Here is a 20,406-nt window from a genome sequence, read left to right on the forward strand (position 1 = left end):
ACAGTAATACATTATGCTGACAAAGATTGTAACTACAGTGGAAACAGGAACATTTCCTATTCCAATTTATTCTGGCTCTTTTCTGAATTCTGAATGTTATTCAGAAATGACAAAGCACAAATGAACAATAGAATCCTAAATAGTTTTTCAGATTAAATTGTGGTTACTATGTCACACGAAAACACGTGCATTCATGGACGTGCACAGCACTTTTAACTTTTATTCTGATATGATTTTGGAGTTAAGGAAGAGTTATGAAAAAAATGTAGCCATTTCCTGTATACCCTATAGGCAGCTTCCCCTTATATTAGCATTGTATATACTAATAGAATATTCATCATGACCAAAGAATTAACTTTGGTACAATAATATTAGTTGAAGTTCAGAAGCTATTCAGCTTTTACCAATTTGTTCACTAATATCCCTTTTCTATTCCAGGATCCAATCCAAGATGCCGCATTACATGTTGTTGCCATTTCGTCTTAGCTCACTTCATTCTATAACTCCCTCTCCTTGTATTTCATGATCTTCCCTTGTTTGAAGATAACTGGTGAGGCATTTTGTAGAATATATCTCAATTTGTGTTTGAATGCTGTTTTTTCATGATTAGATGGAGGTTATGCATTATAGGGAAGGTACCAGAGAAGTGATTTGCTCTTCTCAGTGTTTCACATGAGGAGGGTACAATGATGTCAACATTCAATACTGCTAATATTATCCATGACCACCTAGATGCAGTGACATCTTCTAGGATTCTCCAGTTGTAAAGTTACCATTTTTCCCTTTGTAATTACTAAATGATGTGAAGGATGTACTTTGAGACTAGGCAAATATCCAGTTTTTTTCCTTAATTTTTCACCTACTAATTTAGCATCCATAGGTAGTGTTCGAGTGGTGATTTTCTACATCCTTCATTCCTTTTACATTTAATCATTAGCACACATCCGTAAGAAGTTATTACCTGTCCTTCTTTTATTGATTCCTCCAGAATTTATTTAAATAGTTATTAATTCATGGGTATTTATTTGGATTTTGGATTATAATGCAATACTTGTGTTATTTATTTTTGTTATTTATTCATTTTTGTTGCTTGAACTTTCCCAGCTTGGCCATTGGGAGCTCTTTTTTTCTCCCCTAGTTTTACTGAAAAATAATTGACATGCAATGCCTCTGCTCACCAATCTATCCATCCTCTTTTTTTATGGACTTTCTCACTTTCTAGAACTCTAAGAGGCTCCAGGATCATCTTGTATTTTCCTTGCTGTAGTCCTGGAGCCCTTTTATTGTATGTGGAATTTGGAGACTGAAATTTGAGAACCAGTGTGCTCATTGTTGCTGGAATGTCATTTCTTATTTTTCTTGATCCATAAAGCTAGGAGAGCTGTGTATATATACTAACTCATACTACATGCACACGCACACGCACACACACACACTCACACACACACATTTTGATTTCTCTCTGTACATACATTTTAATAATATATGCATGAGCTTGTATTGACACCTTTAGCTGACATCGGTTCTCATGATCATTCTAATCTTCCCTCTTTTTCTTATTTATAACTTTTTTTCCTACTGTGAAAAACCTGCCTATCCTTGTCTATTCTGCATATACTTCTATTTTCTACCCTACTGTATAAATGACACAGCTTCAAAATTCTTAAACCACACTTCTATTTGAAACAAATTTACCAACTAAAGAGTTTTTGTAGCTAGTCTTTAGCTCTACAGTAACCACTCAAGTTACATATGTCAGCTTCTTCCCCATTCTTCAGTGTCCTTTTCAATTCATTGGAAGACAGATTCATTTGTCACAGCCTACATTCCATCTTTCCCCTCACAGCCTAGCTGGCTTTTTCAAAAATTAACATGCAGGCAGACTCATTTGCTTTGTCCTGTATTCTTCTGTCACTGTTAGCAAATGCACAGTGTCATGTAGCTGTGAGCACGGTGTGTTTACCCTGGAATCCCCTATGCTCCCTTCCTCTCAACTCTTACCCACAACACTTGGCAATCATGGATCTGTTTTTCTCCCTAGCTTTGCCTTTCCTAAATTGTCATATAAATTGAATCACACAATATGAATCTTTAGATATTCTCTTGCTTAGAAATGTGCATGTAGGATTCTTGAATGTTCTTGAATATATCAATTCAAGATACACTGTTGTTCTTGAATATCAGTAGTTGGTCACAGCACTATATATCTAAACCTGTGAATGGGAATTGTCTCCTTTCTTGGTTCCACTCTTGTGTGAAAGAATTCCTGGCTCTTTCTGTTGCACAGCTGACTTCGTGCCATTCTGCTGTTGCTGTATAGAGTTAGGGAACATACCTTAATAAAAATAAAAATAGTTTGCCATTTTTGGTTGTTCGAGCAGCATTCATTGTATATGGTGCCATACTTTGTTTAGCAGTCACCAGTTGAAGGGCATTTTGAATTGTCTTCAATTTGGAGACATTATGAATAAAGCTGCTATTCAATTTAGTCATTTTTGAATATTTGCATTCTTTAAATATTTGTGTTGTGATGACAAAACTGCATTCTAAAAAGTATTTTTAAAAATATTTAAAAAAAACAACTTGTTATGAGTTCCCTTCAATTACTTTATTAGTTTGTGATTGCAAACTGACTTCAGACCTACTCTACTCAAGGCTTGGGGACAAACTTTCTGTGTTATTTTAATATCTTTCATGATAAGGTAATTTAAGAATGAACCAAGGTTTGGCCTTTTGCAATAGAAAATATTTTAATTTTCTGAAGGACTATTGGTGTTCTCAAAGATTATTGAAGATAATGTTTGTAGTAATTTTGTCTCTGGCACTAATAGTTTTTAATTATGTGTCTACTGTATAAAAGTCTAAACTCTTTTTAAAATTCTGAACTGGTATTGAAATTAGGTTAGATTCCTATGTGTACTTTGAACTAAATATCTCAAATAGTTAAATTACTTTATAAAACTAATTTTATTCCAATTCCCCAAACTATTTTAGGAACAGAAAAGATAAGCTCTGTCTTCAAAACCTTAGTCACTATCTGTCCTTTTCCTTCCAAAACTGCATTTCAGAAAATAAAAAGGATTTTGCAAAAGCTGGTTACTGTTTTACAATGGAGCTGTTTAATAACTTTAAAAATTACATTGATTGAATGGTTACAAGACCAAAACTAAGGAAAGATAATTTTAATAATCCCTCCTTTATCTAGACATGCCGGAGCTTTTTATTCCATAAATGAAAATTTTATTTCATTATCATTATAATAAGTAAAACAACTGCCTTTGTCAGAGGCTAGAATTTCCAACTTCAGTTAAACTTCAACATGACTTTTGTGTTAAGGACATACATAGAAAAGATAAATCATTCCCCAATTTTTTTCATACCAACTTCATAGTTTTCTGTATTGCCGTCATTGATTCTAAATGTGATATTATTAAATTAATAAATTCAATCATTAATAATTATTATTAAATAATAGTTAATTAAATGATAAAAACCAATTACTACAAAATAATTACAAATAATAAAAGTATTAATATAATAAATGTATTCGTTCTCTGGCATTTTCACCTTTTTAAAAATTTTTTAAAAAGTGTTTATTATTTTTGAGAGAGAGAAAGAGACAGCATGAGTGGGGGAGGAGCAGAGAGAGAGGGAGACACTGAATCTGAAGCAGGCTCCAGGCTCTGAGCTGTCAGCGCAGAGCCTGATGTGGGGCTTGAACTAACCAACCATGAGATTATGACCTGAGCTGAAGTCGGATGCTTAACTGACTGAGCCACCCAGGCGCCCCTCTGGCATTTTCACTTTTAAAATGGATGAATCTATTATAAGTGTTGTTTCTAGTTAATATTATGTTAAAAATCATTAATCATAGTGTGTCTGTGTTGTTAGATGCAAACTAAAAACAAATAATGCGGTTCTCAGATTATATCAAATGACTCATAGATGCTTTGCTATTGTATAAAATAAAACAGCAGCACATTATTTAATGGAGACTTGCTGAACGCTGGCAAATTCTGATTTATCTAATTTTCAAAATTATGCAAATTATTTTACCTTGAATATTTAATATCAAATTGCCCTTTAGTGTTGGAGTAATACCACATAAGGTTTACAAGTGTCCCCAAGATTTATTATATGATCTTCCAAGCTCTTATAATAAAATTAGGCATATTAAATAAAATTTTCCCTGGGAAGTCCTCCATAAGAATATGTTTTTCATTTCAACGAAACTAGCAATGTATAAAACCCCTAAAATCTGAGAATTATAGAATAAATATGTCTGTTTTTGCATAACTGACACCAAATAGTGGTGAGAAAAATAATTGGCCACTGACAAGAGATTAGAATAATCAAATTTACTCTAAGTCATCATGAGCTTAATAATGAAAAACTCACTTTAAATCCCAGCCTAACCATCTCTCAGTGTTCTTTTTTGTCCTTTTAAATAATATTGTCAGTATGTAAACCAAGCACTGCTAATATTCTTGGTATTCTCAAGGTATTTACAGTCAGTAATAATCTAACATAATTTATTATTGTCAATAATGAGCTCTAGAAATTAGAGTCGACAATCACATGCTGATGTAGCTTGAGAGATGTGCTCCATTTTGTTGGATGATCAGTGTGGGGAACAAAGGCAACTGTATGAGTTCTTCTCATTTGGAAGGTCACTCAGATTTTATAGTGTTGATATTACTGTTTTCCTTTCATAACAATTGAGAAAAATGGAGAGAGGTCATACTTTCTACCACCTAAAAATAGTATTTTGAAATTAAATGATCCAAAATATCATAAGATAAGCTGCTACAGATAGACTGACTTCCTAAATACTTATACACCCTCAATATTCTTTTAAGAATGTCATATATTGAGAATAAAGAGTGTAAGATAAATGCATAACCATTTCCTTTTTACTCTATTTTATTTAGCCTTAGAGTTTTGATTTTTGATATTCTCTTCTGTCTCTTTAATTACACTTTCTGGTGGTCACTGTCATTTCCATTGCTTTCATATAAATAGCATCAAATCACATTGTCAAATTGTTATAATTATGGACTTGTCTTGAACGATCCTTGTCAGCAACATCTTAGATCTTCAGTTTTTAGCCCAAATGAGTTATAACTTAGAGTGTTCTCATTCATTTCATTTAAAAACTTTTTGCCAAATTTCTTCTTTCTTTCTTTTTTTTTTTTTTTTTTTTTTTAGAGTGAGCACGTGCGCACAGTGGGGGAAGGGCAAAGGGAGGGAGAGAATCTCAAGCAGGTTCCATCTGCAGCACAGAGCCCAAGGCAGGCTCAATCCCAGAATCTGGAGATTATGACCTGAGCCAAAATCAAGACCAGTCACTTAACCAAATGAGCCACCTGGGCACCCTGCCAAATATCTTAATAACTGATTAAAATGATCTCAATATTATGTATTTTCTCTCTGATGTCCTCTTTCAACTTCATTATTCTGAGTTAAAAAAAAACTCTATTTTCTTATTTCTAAGAATTTTAAAAACATCTTGAGAACATTAAAGAAATCTGATATAGACTTCTATGATAGATAAGAAAGACTGATATCTTGGGGTGAAGGTAATTGTTTTGTTTCTCTTTTTGTTTCCTGAATTTTGCAGAATGAGCAAATGTGACTTTTTGTATACTATGATGCATTCCCTAAATTCATGAGTGTATGTTCCTCTATTTATGTTTGCTGTATAGTGACTGTCTTTACTAAAGCAGGACATAGTATGAGATGCTGAACCTTAAAAAAAAAATCAGCATAAACCTTACACATCAACTCAATGAATCATTTGCTTTTATTTCTGATTCACATGTTTTTGTTATTTGGCTTTCAGTCATAGATCTGTGGTATCATGATGAAATTCCAGTATTTCTACCTTTTCTGTAACTCTGTTGCCAACACATTAAATGTAGGCCTGTTCCCCTACCCCTTGGAGCAGTAGAGGAGCAAAGTTACTTTCCTTCCAGAAGAAGCTGTTTTTCAGTAGGGAGCTGTCCATGGTGGCAGGCTGAGCCAGCCATCCAGAATACATAAAGAGTTCCCTTTTGGCCAAGAATGAAACTTTAGTTAGGATATAAATGATATACATTTATATATTTGAAATTGCATAATGTTATCCTCCATTCCTGTTTTAAAGCATCTTCCTCTTTATGCACATTTAAAAAGGAACACTTTTATTGGCACTTTCTTTTGCTTGTCAAATTAACAGGGTGAAACAGTAGTTTTTAAGCTCTACAGCTGGTTTCTCCTAAACTAGTTTCACTGGGGTATTAGAGGTATGTGGTATCATATTAGAAAGGTGGTGGGTTTTTTTTCGTGTGGGGGGGTGGGGGAGGAGGAAGGGGAGAAGCAGTCAGTATTAAGTAAAACTTAACCTATCACTGGCCTAAAGTTTGAATCTTCTTGTGTGGCTGACGAAGCATGCACATTTTAGCCATTCACTTTGGTTTTATGTTAAATTATGCAAACTTATTTCAGTTCCAATGTCTATTGGACAGAAGGAAACTCTGTCACAGCTTAAAGGCATATCCCAAAGCTGGAAGCTTTCTGAGTCTCAAATCAAACTCATCATTGAGATATACAGAATCCCTCCAACTTGGTCGTTTTGTTTCTTTGCTTTGTTTTCTCTAAAACCTTCATCACTGAATTTCTTGGGGGCAACAGTGTGTTCCATCTATGATATATAATTTCTAATGAGAAAAATGCCACAGATCTCAGTGATAAATGTATGCAAATATGGATGGTTTTCCCATTTGGAAGGTGACATATGATATTCATAACTATACGTTATATTAATATTTATGTGTGTACAATGTAATTTTATCTATTATTTCTAAAAAATTTAACCTGTACCCCGCAAAGGTAGTGAAGGCCTTAGTATCAGCCAACTAAGTGACTTGGTCCTTCTCCTTGGGATTAAATCTATATTTTTAGATTATTAAAAATTAAGTCAAAGGCATCAGGGGAATGGGCACTACAATCAGTACCTGGTTTCTGCTGAGACTTATATAATACTGTCTCCTCTTTGATCTGAGTTCAGTCAGGTTATTGCTGTGTTTCTCCTCCTTATTTAAAGCCTTTACATCTCTTGTCTTCCCCTTCTTTCTCTATCCCCAACCCTGATTTTCTCTCTTTCTTTTTCTCCCTCTCCTTTTACATGCCATATACCACTTTAAGCTCAAAGCAATAAAAGTGATTGAAGCGAGAAAACACAGTAACAACTTGAATATACTTTAAAGACATACTATTGAAAAGAAAAGCCAGGCACAAGAGACTGTACTGTGTGATTCCTTTTATACAGTTCTCAAAAATAGGCGAAAGTCATATGGTGTCAACAGGCAAAACAACATTAAGTTGAGGAGAGAGTATTAACAGAAGAGAAAATGAAGGAAGCTTCTGAAATAATGATCTCTACTAGACTCGGATTCTGGTCACCTCAGCTTGTTTACTTTTGGAAATTCACTTAAATGTCTAGATGCATATTTAAAATCCATCCATCTATACCTACACGTGCGCTCACACACAGACACACATCCACACACTGCATCAAAATTATTTGTCTTTTGTAACTAGCAGTTGTCAGTCTAATTAGAGAGCCAAGTCCATAACATTTTCTACAAAGCGCTTAAATCAATAGCCAGGGAGGTGGTGAGGGGGTTGGATTGAGTCCTACCGTATATTCCGCTCAGAAATCTAGGGCTTCTTCCCAAAGAAGTAATTCACTCTCATTATGTTTCAATAAGTTTGCTAATGCATGAAACTGTATTTGATGCTCTCACAGTTGCTAATCTTCATCTCTAATATCTTCTTGCTAATTTCCCCATACGTACTGTTGCTTAACACTAGACGCGTGAAATGAAAATAATTTCATCGCACAGTTCGCTGAATCAGCTTTGTACATTCTCTATTTCATATTTTTTTCCCTTTTGCGTTAGTGTTCCCAGTAACATTATAAAGTCAAAATAGAGATTCTTAAAATATTCCACATTTCAAAATATATAGTAATATTAGTATTCCTAATCTGGCATTCATTATTTTTTCTGAGATACCTAAGAAATCTTAGTTTGTTGGGTTTTGGTGGCATTGATGGAAGGAAGGTTGTCAGTTACAAACCAAATAGAAATATGATAATTAATTCTAAATTTCATTCATGGGAAATCAGGGTTAAGTTTGGGCTTCATTTGCTGGTGAAATTGAAGATGACAGTTTAAAAGACACTGTGAATACGGCCACCTGATTGTGAACTCCTTAGCAATCAGAATGTTCTTTTCATATCAGCTTCCTCATAAAAGGAGTTGAAAGAATTCCTTTTAATTATCAGAGCAATTAATATATGGCAACCCTTTTATTTCCTCCTTAAATTTTGGAAGAATTAATCAGTGAGACAACTGAAGCTCGGGTTTTCTTTGATGAAATTTTTAATAATGGATTCAATTTCTTCAGGAGATATTAGACAGGGCAGATTTTCTATCCCTTCTTCTGGTAAGCTCTAATAAGGTATATTTGTTATCCGAAAGTTCAAATTTATAAGCAAATTTTTTCTGGCATTTTCTGATGTCTCGTGCCAATGGGCTGGTTTACCGTTTTGACTAATCACCTCATCTCCACACTACTCTGCTGCATTTCACCCCGAGCCATCTCTGCCCTGAGATTAGCTGCTTTGGGCAATTTATATACCATTTTAAAAACTCTGTTAATTTTCTTTTCTCTTAGATTAACTGAAAATGGACTTTGCCACATATTGGTCATTTTACTTTTTCACAGCATGCTAGATAGGAAGGATACTCTGTCTCCTACCATTCTGTTCATATTAGAAGACTTCCCTGTCTGTTTTAAGGATAAAATTAAGGGAAAAGAAGTTTCCTTCCCTAATTCTCTTCCATGTGTTCCTCTATAGTAGCGCCCATAATTAACACAAATTCAGGTTAGTTTTGAATATACACTTTCTCTGATTCAGTAATTGGCCAATACAAAGAAATAAATATGTGCAAGAGGTAGTAGTAAATTTGGGAGGAGCAAGGATGAGAGTGGGGAATAGCATTATTAAACAATACACTTGAGAGCATGGGGTGCATGAGTTGGAGTGTATTTTGCAAGGGAAGGATGAAACACAAACGCTACATAGAAGGTTTTGCTCAGAATCACCGTGGCAGTGAGTTCAGTGCTTTACAAGATGGTTCTGCATTCAACCCTACACCATTTTCCCAAGATGGTAATAATGAATGAAGGAAACAAAGCTTCACGACCTGTAAGTAAGAAGATTAAGTAGTTAATTCCTTTACGATAAACGTCTTTTCCTTTAACGGAAGCTATTACTCTTAATCATATCTGATTACTTGGAGCTAGAATGCCTCGCCTCCAGTCCCCACCCCACTATTTTTTTGTCATTTTGGATGATTCTCTCTTTGCTTCCTTATCATCTGTACTTTTTCCAAATTCCCAGGCCAGAAATTTTCATTTATGCTTGAGGGTTCATGTAAAATTATGTTATATGTCATTGTACTATTTATTTTTTGCTGCATTTCTAAAAAAACTATGAAAAGTGTGTATTCTGTGACTAAATTACAAATATCACTAACCAGCTAATAATTGATACACCTGGGCTGTGAGCCCTGTGTTGGCACTTAGTATATAATACCCAGAAGACTGTCATTTATATGAATGCTGGCCCTGCTTTTACCTACAAGGTAGAATGCTCAGCACATAGAACAGAATCTTTCGAAACAGCAAAAGTGTGCCTCTGAAAAGATATATCAGCAAAGTACAGTTACAATGCCAGCAGTTTTTACCCTCCGTGCTAAGTACTGAAATCACTCTTTTATGGTTTATTTCCCTTCCAAGAGTATGGACATTGACGGCTTATTGTTTTGAAACACTACCAACATTAAAAAAAGCATAGGTAACTTTTTTTTTTAATGAGATTTAACATGAATTCTAGTATACTCCTTAGCAAGATTACCATATTTACTGAATATTGTAAGATTTACTCATTTATCATCAAAAGAGAAAGAGTATGCTCCTTTCCAATAGGAGGATTTCTGTTGCAATTAATCATTTTAACTCTGATTCATTCTCTTTCTCTTTCTGTTTGGAGAAAGAAAAAGCCTAGAGCCCTAAAGGAGGAAGCTGTGCTTATAACTCCTAAAATGCAATTCCAAATACAAACTTTCAAAACGATATTCACATCACAAAGTCTGATTTCCCTGAAGTGTGCTGTCAAAATGCAAACATCAGAATCTGGGTATTTCCTATATCTGCCTTGTATGTAATTTCAGAACATCCAAGAGAACTCCTTCTTGCCTTTGGAACTCAAATACTAGCTATTACATTGTTTTCCTTTTCTACACAAGGAAGGGTAAGGAAAGATTGTATTTTGGATGTAGTTTAAATAAAATATTTTTAAAAGTTAAACTAATGAAATTCAACCATTGATGCATATGCACAACTGCCATCACAATGTAAAGACTAAGTCATTTTAGGCTTTTGCTTCTGCAAACATGCCTTTGATCAATATCCTTTTTAAAAAAAAAAAAACACATGGGTGAGGCTCATCTTTGTCTTTTGTGATTATGTGTACCTACTGTTACATAGATTATTTAAGATACAACGTAGTTGCAAAAGAAGTTACATATAAAACTGAACTAGATTATCAGCCATCGTCTCCTCTTAGCATCTTCTGACCATGTCATCTACACCTTAAAATATTCTAAAATATTCTAATGGCATTATAAACCAGGACTTGAAGAAAGTGATATACGAGTACCAGAAGAGATTTCCTATTTCATTGCCAACAAATTGTATTATATATATGGAGGAGACTTTATTCCCCTGAACACTGAGTTTTATGCTAGGCATAAACCTTGTCTCGCTTCCCTCTACCTGATAGTGTATACTGACTGACTGCTGTTTTGTGACCCAGAGATGCTTATCGCTCCCATTAGAAACTTTTGTCCTACGTTTCTACTTTTTAAGAATTATTTTTTTTTTAGACAAGTTTTAGGCTTCCAACAAAATTGATTTAAAAAGTACAAAGATTTCCCGTATACTTTTTGCCCTCATACATGCACAGCCTTTTCATAGTCAGCATCACTCACTAGAATGGTACTTTTTTTTTTTTTTCCCAAGGATGAACCTGCACGGACATATCATAGTAACCCAAATTCCATTACATACCTTTGGGCTTATTCTTGGTGTTGTACGTTTCATGGATTTGGACAAATGTCCGGACATTTTCTACCATATATTACCATATTATACAGATTATTTTCACTGTCCTATAAATCCTCTCTGTTCTGCCTGTTCATCTCTCCCTCTCCCCTCTATAAGATAATCTTAGTGGTCTCCATAGCTTTACCTTTTGTAGAACGTCACATGTTGAAACCATGGTATGTAGCCATTTCAGAGTGCCTTCTCTCATTTGGCAAAATGTATTTCAGTTTCCTGTGTTTTATTTATGGCTTGTTAGCTTATTTATTTTCAGTGCTGAATACTCCACGGTCTGGCACAGTTCATTTATCCATTCGCCTGCTGAAGCGCATCTTGGTTGCTTCCAAGTTTTGGCAAGTGTAAATAAAGCCACCAAAAATATCTGTGTTCAGGTTTTCGTGTAGACAGAAGCTTTCATTTCTTTTGGGTAAATGCCAAAGGCATGAGTGTTTGGATCATAGGGTAAGAGTATGCTTAGTTTTGTAAGAAACCGTTACTGTCTTCCCACGTGCCCTGAGCTTGTGCATTGCCACCACCGATCTATGAGAGTTGCTGTTGTTCCACATCCTTGCCAGCATGGATATTGTGCGTGTTTTGGATTTGGGCTGTCCTAATAGGTGTGGAGTGGGATCCTATTGTCATTGCTTCTTCAAAGATTAAAACTTTTCAAAAATAACAGGGTAGAAGTTTAGGTATTTAGGCTGGTAGGGGCCTATTTTTGAATCCTGATGGATGAAATGCTCTGAACATTACCAGACCTAGTGAAAATTTGGAGACACTGTTATGCCCAGAATTCGTGATCCCCAAAGACCTCCAGGGAGCCGAGTCTGATGTAAAAGCAAAAGAGCCTTTATTCGAGCTAGCTTGAGCTCAATCCCCTACCTGCACCAACGCAGTGGTGAGATACCCGGGAGAGAGAGCGAGTTTCAAAAGGACAAAGGTTTTATTGGGGCCTAGGGGCGGTTGGTGAGGTAATGGCTATGGCCTCAGCCGATTGGCTGGGGAAGGGTCCGAGTCCTGTTAGGCAGGTGAGGGGGGCGGTTACTCAAGGGGAGGAAGTGTGGTCAAGGTGAAGGACACAGAACAAGATGGAGTCGGCTGGCGTAGGCCCGCCCTTTCAACACCTGAGAACATTCTGGGAACAACACTGAACATACCTAGTGCACTGCAAAAGCAAAGCATAATATTTAAAAACGTTCTAGGTAGGAATCAAAAAGAAATCCAGAATATCTGGATTTTACTCTTTTTTTTTCTTTTGACATATATTCATTTTTGAGAGAGACAGAGTGCGAGCAGGGGGTGGGTGCAGGCAGAGAGAGAGGGAGATACAGAATCAGAAGCAGGCTCCAGGCTCTGAACTGTCAGCACAGAGCCCAACACAAGGCTCGAGCTCATGAACCCTGAGATCATGACCTGAGCTGAAGTCAGACGCTGAACCAACTGAGCCACCCAGGCACCCCTAATCTTTGATTTTTAAACTGCTGGGTACTTGGTCAAGTTTTTTAATGTTTTTATTTATTTATTTTGAAAGAGAGCAGGGGAAGATCAGAGAGCAAGAGAGAGAGAGAGAGAGAGAGAGAATGAATCCTAAGCAGGCTCCAGTCAGCACAGAGCCAGATGTAGGGCTAGAATTCACAAACCATGAGATCATGACCTGAGCTGAAACCAAGAAGAGTCAGACACTTAACCAACGGAGCCACTCAGGCAACCCAGGAAGATACTAGAGGTCTTGCTATTGTGAGCTAAAGTTATTTTCCCCTCTAGTAAGGCATCAACATTAAGACAGTAGGGAATTCCTGGAGGAATGTTATAACTCTGTATTTCCCTCAAGCATTTGTCAATAGACTGCAGGTTATAAGGAAATTTAATTTTATCTACCATTTCCTTCTGCCTTTATCCCCACATCACTATGGAGGGGAGGGTGATGTTAGGACTCCAGGAAACTGTGTGTATGGGTTTCTAGATGTTAGGCTATTAATAAGATTGCCTTTTTCTTGTAATTTACTAAGACCTTTGCAAACTGATGGAGATTCATATTCTACATGACTGTGATCTCTATCAGTTAACCGTTTGTTTTTCCATTCCCTTTGTTCTTGGGCAACCAAGAGTGCCTGAGGAATGTCGCACATACCCCACGGGGGGGGGGGTAGGGGGGTGGTGGTGGTGAGGTGGGTGAGGTGGTGTTATCTTGTGCTTCTCTGTTAGCTTGTCTTTGGCTTCCTCATCAGACAGAAAAATAACAAATGGAGAAAGAGAGGGGTCCAGCTTTTGTTGGAATCCAAGGTGGGACCTACGGTTTTGTGTGCTCACTTTTTGTTGAATTTAAACATAAGAGCAGGACTTTAAAGTGTAGGAAGAACAAAAACAATTGACCCAAGTGGTGAATTATGGAAACCAACCAAGATGGCTAAAATAGAGTAGCCTGGGGGTGGGAACAAGTTGAGAGGGGGAGCTGAGTTTTGCCTGACTCTTTATCTAATAGCATAGCTGGCAATGTGTTTACTCTAGATAGCCATCTTTGAAGTGAATGCCTCTTTGAAGCAATGCCTCATCAATCAAAGTTTAAGTCAAGTGCTTACATTATAAAAAAAAGAAAACCCACTGTCAGGACTTATCCTACAGAGGCTATCAAAAATACCTAAATTATCCACAGTAGGAATTCATAGTAGTGGGGTGTAAAAAGTAGAAAGTAGAAAGCTCAAGATAACTTCAAAATTCTTGGTCTGAGCCATTAAAATTCTGAGATAAAGAAGCTTATTAAGGACAATTAAGATGGAGCAGGTTGTAGGGGAGATTGAGTTGAGTTTGAGAGATCGTAATATGCATCAAAGTGGAGAGGTGGCTAGATATGGGAATCTGGAGCACAAATCTACATATAGGACTCACACAAAGGTGTGGGTTGGTGATATAAATATGAGAGGTATATAGAGTGACACAGTATTCAATGCTATGAGAGTGGTTGTCAAAGGAGTGAATGCAGACACAGCCCGGAGGAAGACCACTATGCCCTGGAGTTGTCCAACATTAATCCCTGTCAACCTTCTGTATAAATCTGTGACTATCAGATATAACATAAAAATCATTGATTTTTTTTAGATCTTCATTTTACCTAAGAACAAACTGAAAGAGAGGTAAGATTACAGTGTTTTATCCAATGTCAAAAAAGAATGATGATGGAACTAAGACTAAATAAATGCCCCAGCTAACTGACTAATAATTAAAAGACTGCTTGTAAAATAAGAGGGAAGAAAGGATGAAGTATTTCACATGAAAGATTCAAAGAGTAGATGTTTATGTTTATGAAATAATTAATTAGAGTCTTTGCTATGCTTGTTGATTAAGCACAGATTTTGAAAGCCTTTGATCAAATATGTTGACGTAGAACTAATATTACTTTTCAAAAAATTCAAAACAATCAAATTGAGGGAGTGTGAAGTGTCATGTATGAATTCAACATCTTTCATCACACTTCTTTTACCAGTTGTTTTTTTTTTTTTCTTTTTTGGTCAGGGATAGAATAAAGGAGAAAAGGAACCTATCCTGTAATTTCAGAGGAAATAATATACCCAAAGTCAGTGATGGTCTATTTGCATTTTATAGAAACATTTGCTAAACTTCTGGTAGACTCATGCTTGACCTCTTAAATTTCTTCTTTTATATATTAGATTTAAAAATTCTATAAAATATTTTGCCATTGAATACAAAGATAAAACTCTCCATATAAAATTAGATTTTATATTTATATGAAAGCTTTCATATTGAAGAATTCCAAGAACATTTTCCCAACTTTATAAATAACATAATTTCACGCACTGTTGGATTTCAGCTGCTATTAAGGCAGTAGACATCACCACCGGGTAGTAATTTTCAGCCTATAAAAAAAAAAAGTAATACCATATCCTATTTAGTGAATTGGAATGCTAAATACATACAGCATGTTTACTGTTGTGCCTCGAGCAATACATACCCAACAAATTGTAAGCAATATTCTTATTTTCAGGATTAGATACTTGTCTCTAGAAGAATACATTCAAAGGGAAAGTAGGTAATATTTTTCATTCTCTATTGGATAATTGTGTCATACTCCCTAACTGCAACACATGTTTTCTATGCTTCCCATACTCATCAACATGATTCTATTTATGAAGTTTCAAAATCAATATTAAGCTACTAAGGAAACCATGTGGCAACTGATGATGAAATAGCCATGGTGAATGGTTGTGTTGAACTGCCCACCGCTTCACCAGGATTCTACTGGGAAGTGATTTCCCTAGTAATACGAAATCTCTGATGTGCACTATTTTCCATAATTTCAGAAATGAGCTCTTCACTGTTGATTGATTTTATTACAGTCCTCCTCCATTAGATATGTCAATTTATGGGAACAAAGACAAGTTTAAATAAACTATCCCCAAGGTAGAAAATGAGAAATGTTACTTATTGTTTTGGTTTGCCGTCTAGAGCCTCTTTCCTCTAACCAAAGCCTGTACCTGTGACTGGGAAGGCGATGCCACTATTCTTCATCTGTCTTCCACTAATTAACCCAAATACTAAAAATTTTTGTACCTTTACTTAACTTTGCCCTATTGTTACAGCAAATACTCAGTGACTAGGAAGAAACCAGGGACACGCACTCGGGGAGTCAGAAAAGACTGCTTATTTTGCATTGGTGCTGGCCCAGCACAGTCACCTCCAAAGGCTGAGCCCTGAGCCCTGGAGCTGGCCTTCTTTTATACCTACCTAGTTTCTGGGTACTTGGAAACTTTCTTTCAGCTACAAAAGCCCGGGGGAGTTCAGGGGCTCAAGGAAAAAAGGGAGAGGGTACTATCAGTTGTGCTATGTGGTCAATTGACTGATGCAAGAAGCAAGCAAGATTATAGAAGCCAAAAGCATGCAAGGGGGGTATCCAGCCTGGGACATATGGCTGGACTTTTTTTTTTTAATCTGCTCTTGCCAGCTTCTCACTCCCCCTTCTTGATTCTCAAGTTGCTGTAGCAGCCTTAGAGAAAATCAGTTTGTGGGGTGCCGGGAATCCCTTGCTGCCACGGGGGGAGAGGCAAAGACCATTCTGGCTTCTTTCTGTTCACAGGGATGTTGAAGGGAGGAATGTGACAGCTTAGGTTCTTCGCTACTCAAAGGAGAGTAGCAACAGTTAGAATGGTCCAACTGGAGCATCAGCTGGACTTCTTTAGTTTCTAGGCGAGAGGAAACAAACCTGGTTAGCATATTAAGAATACAAGGACCAAACAGGAAGGCTATGAAAAGCATTAGGAGAGGACCAGCTAAAGGGAGGAGCCAGGATGCCCAATTCCATTTGGTGCTCCAGGAGTTCCATGAATCTGCTAATTCTCGCCTCCGTTTGATGATCTGCTCCCTTAGTTGTTGGGTCATATTTCTAACTATCCCTGATATGTTAACATAGAAGAAGCATTCCTCATTTAGGAAGAGTCACAGTCATCCATTTTTGGCAGTTAGCAAGTCTAGCCCTCTCCTGTTTTGCAAGACTAACACTGCTAAGAAGTCTACTTGATCTTGTGAAACCACCAGAGATTTGGCAACTCGTTCTATGTCATCCATTAGGACCTGCGATAATTTATAATAAGTGGTTGAAGAGACTATTCTTCTATTCCAGTGCCCACCCTGCTGCTATCCCTAAAGTAATCAGCAGGGGTATGACTTGAATGGCTCTTTTTGGTCGCGTATATGCTGCCAAGGGTGCTGTAGGAAACTGATTGTCGGGAATAATGTTTATCTGAGGAGTGAGGAAGGCCAGTGTACAGATGGCCATCCATTCAGCCAGTAGACACAGGTAAGCATCCGTCCCACATACAAAGAAAATCCCTGGGAAGGGATGACACCAGGGTTGGGTTATAGGAAGATGACTGAGTTCCTGACTGTCAAGAGTTGGGTTGCATTGGCTGATGGTCAGATTGGTGACTGGCTCCATTCCCATTTTATTTGTCAGGCACCTGGGAGCTATTTGGGACAGTTAGGCTCCAGTTAGTACAGGTATTACCATGTGGGGGTCTGGGTCTTTAGTTAACAGGGTAACATTTACAGTTGCCTGAGTTATCAGAGTAGCTGCATAAAGTGGGAGGGGAGAGCCCTGCGGACAAGCAGAGACAGTAGTTTTTGGCCAGCTTGTGATTGGTATCATTGAGGAGGTGATGAGTTGTACTCAACATCTGGTCCAGATGGGGTTATAAAGCATGTGGTCTGCCCAATTCAAGTCTAGGCAGGGGCCGATAGGTTGGGTCAGAGATGACCCAACAGGCATTGAGAACATCAGGGCAGATTGGATCAGGCAACCACAATCGCATCTTATTTATTTATTTATTTATCATTTATTTATTTATTTATTTATTTATTTATTTATTTATTTAATCCTGTCCAGTAAGTTCTCCCATTCCTGTTACAGGCCTCGTGGCATTATAACATCTGTCCAGCATGCAGGGGTAAACGGTGGCACAGGGGCGTGGTGGTAGTATTATCTGATCCATTAGGGCCAGAGGAGCAAGGGAAGGAGAGGGAACAGGGGAATGAGTAGGAGCAGGGGGAGGAATAAGAACAAGGGAAGGAATACAAGCAGAGGGAGGGATAGCAGGGTAACAGGGTAACATGGGCCTGTAACAGGGCTGTCCCTCATGGAGGCAAAAGACAGCAGAAGATCCTTTGACAGAACCCTCCAGTCAGGAAGGAAGGTTCCAAGAGGGGCAGTGGCAAGTGGAACAATTACATGGCTGGTAAGAGGAGAGGATCCTTTTTGAGCATGTTAGGAACAGGAATATGCACAACAGGGGTAGGAGACAAGGCTGATTCAGCGTCAGAGGGAATGATTCCATCCTGGGGTAGGAGACAGTTCAAAACGCAGAGAACAATATGCAGGGAAGGACATCAATCACAACTCAGATCATAAACATCTAAGGAGAATAAGGCATCCTGACACTAGCAAGTAGAGGGAGGCTACCAAGAGTTCGTGACTGAAGCACCAATCTGTGGAAGTAACTTAGGTAAAGCATACAGCAAAGAGTATAACAACAGGTACGAAAAGAGAAATATTTAAGGGATGACAATGAAATATGAGAGAGAACAATTTGCTCTAGTTCATTTAAGGCGCTTCATTTAAGAAGCTTCTGGTTATAGATAGTTCTCAGGTGTTAGCTGCAGGCCACTTATCATCCTCTGTCTTCTGAGGGGGGATCTGTAGAGGATTATTCTGGCTAGCAGTTACTTTCCATTCCAAGGGGTTGTCAGGTGACAGATGGGCTGGCGTTACTTGAGAACAGAGGGTCCAGGTGGCTAGTCCTGCAGCCTTGTGGGCTGTGGGCGTGGTTAGCACAACTAAATAGGGTCCCTGCCAAGTTTATTTGAATGGTTCCCTTTTCCAATCTTTTATCCAAACTTGATCCCCAGGTTTGTGAGGGTATACAGTTATTCCCAGGGAAATGGGTACTCTATCCATGACATACAAACATACAAAGAAGGACACCTGTGTACCTCAAGGACAGTTTTTCCTATTCCTTGTAATTGTTTATGGACCTCTAAGTTTCATCATTCCTTGATGCCCCCTTGGAGTTTAATCAAGGGGGGTGGTCTCCAGTACAATATTTCAAAGGGGGATAATTCTACTTATGCCCAGGGAGTGCATCACACTTTCAGCAGGTAGTATTTCAGTCCAGGGTAGACTAGTTTCTTGACAGAGTTTTGCCATAGCTAATCTGAAGGTCCAGTTCATACGTTCCAATTTCCCTGAACTCTGGGGCTGGTAGGTTGTGTGTAAATTCCATTGGATACATGGGGTTTTGGCTCACCACCTCAGCCATGAAAGCCGGGCTACTGTCTGAGCCTACGGTTAACAGAATTTCATGTCTGGGAATGATATCCATTAGCAAGGCCTTGGTTACTTGTGTTTTCAGTGCGTGTGGGTAGGCCTCAACCCAACCTGAAAACACACAGATGAATAATACCAAAAGATATTTGTATCCTCTACTGGGTCTTATTTCGGTAAAGTCTACCTCCAAATCTTCAAAGGGTGCCTGACCACAGCGTTGGATACCCATGGGCCCAGTAGGGCCTTGTTTGGCATTATTTTGAGCTCAGAGGAGGGAGCATTAAGAGATCGAGGCACAGAGGGATGGGAGCTGAGCAATTACATAATAACAGCTTAATAAGTTTTCAAAGGTGGTTTTTCCTAGGTGGGTGAGCTCATGTTCTTGGAGGACCACCTGGTGGGCTAGCTGCTCCAGTATATAGATTCTTTGGTCTGGAATCTTTTGTCTGGCTTCCTTTTTCCTATTGTGCCCATTTTGTTTCTTGGATTGCATTCCTTGGGGAAGCTGGAAGCTCGGGGACCAGCATGATTTTTTGTGGATGTTGTTTGTTCTTCTGCTGCTTGTTTAACTGAGGTGTCAGCCCATCAGTTACCTTCTGACACTGAGTCTTTTCCTCTCTGGTGTCCCTCGCAGTGGATGACTGCTACCTTCCTCAGTTCCCAGACTGCCCTTCATAGTTTTAGGATTTCTTCCCAATTTTTTATTTCTTTTCCCCCTGTGGTCAAAAGTCCTCTCTCCTTCTATAGAACCCCAAGTACATGTATAGTGGCGAAGGCATAGCACGAGTCAGTGTATATATGTTGGCCTGTTTGTCTTTATTGAGTTCTAGTGGCTAGTTAGGGCCCATATAGGTCTGCTCTCCAGGCTGACCATTCTTGTGGACTGGCCTTTGCTTCTATGACCTTACATTCAGAGACTACAGCATAACTGGCATATCTCTTGGCTTCGTTCATGAAGCTGCTGCCTTTGGTGTAAAGGATGAGGTCAGGATTTTGTAAGGGCCTGTCTGATAGGTCAGATCAGCTAGAATGGACTTCGTCGAGTACCTCTAGACACTTATGCCCTGGGAGCCTTGCTGCTGCAGTCAAGAGAGTGGCAGGGTTTAGCGTTCTTATGGCTTCCAATCTTATAAATGGGTTCTCACATAGCAGTCCCTGATATTGTTATCATCCGAGCATGCGTTAGCCAATATTGCCCTTTGGCATCCATCGAGGTAATAACAATATGGGGAACCTTAACATTTAGACAAACGTGAGTTTGTCTCCTTCCTTGATTAAAAGTGTGGTGGTTTCAAGGGCCCTCGGACAGGGTGGCCATCCTGCTGCAACTGAGTCAGTCTGCTTTGCAACACTGGTCTCTG

The 20,406-nt window shown here is 38.0% G+C and overlaps 1 non-coding gene across 1 annotated transcript; it reads left to right on the forward strand.

Annotated features, from left to right (window-relative positions):
- Nucleotides 1-2,195: 2,195 nt before the first annotated feature.
- On the forward strand, nt 2,196-2,335 carry LOC124525247 (small nucleolar RNA SNORA46). The gene has a single exon (XR_006965455.1). It is a non-coding gene; the product is annotated as a small nucleolar RNA SNORA46 (small nucleolar RNA).
- The last annotated feature ends 18,071 nt before the right edge of the window (nt 2,336-20,406 follow it).

Source organism: Lynx rufus, unplaced genomic scaffold (genome assembly GCF_022079265.1).
Source record: "Lynx rufus isolate CCGP_SWC_20201006 ecotype Redwood Valley unplaced genomic scaffold, mLynRuf1.p SCAF_4, whole genome shotgun sequence".
Lineage (NCBI taxonomy): Eukaryota > Metazoa > Chordata > Mammalia > Carnivora > Felidae > Lynx > Lynx rufus.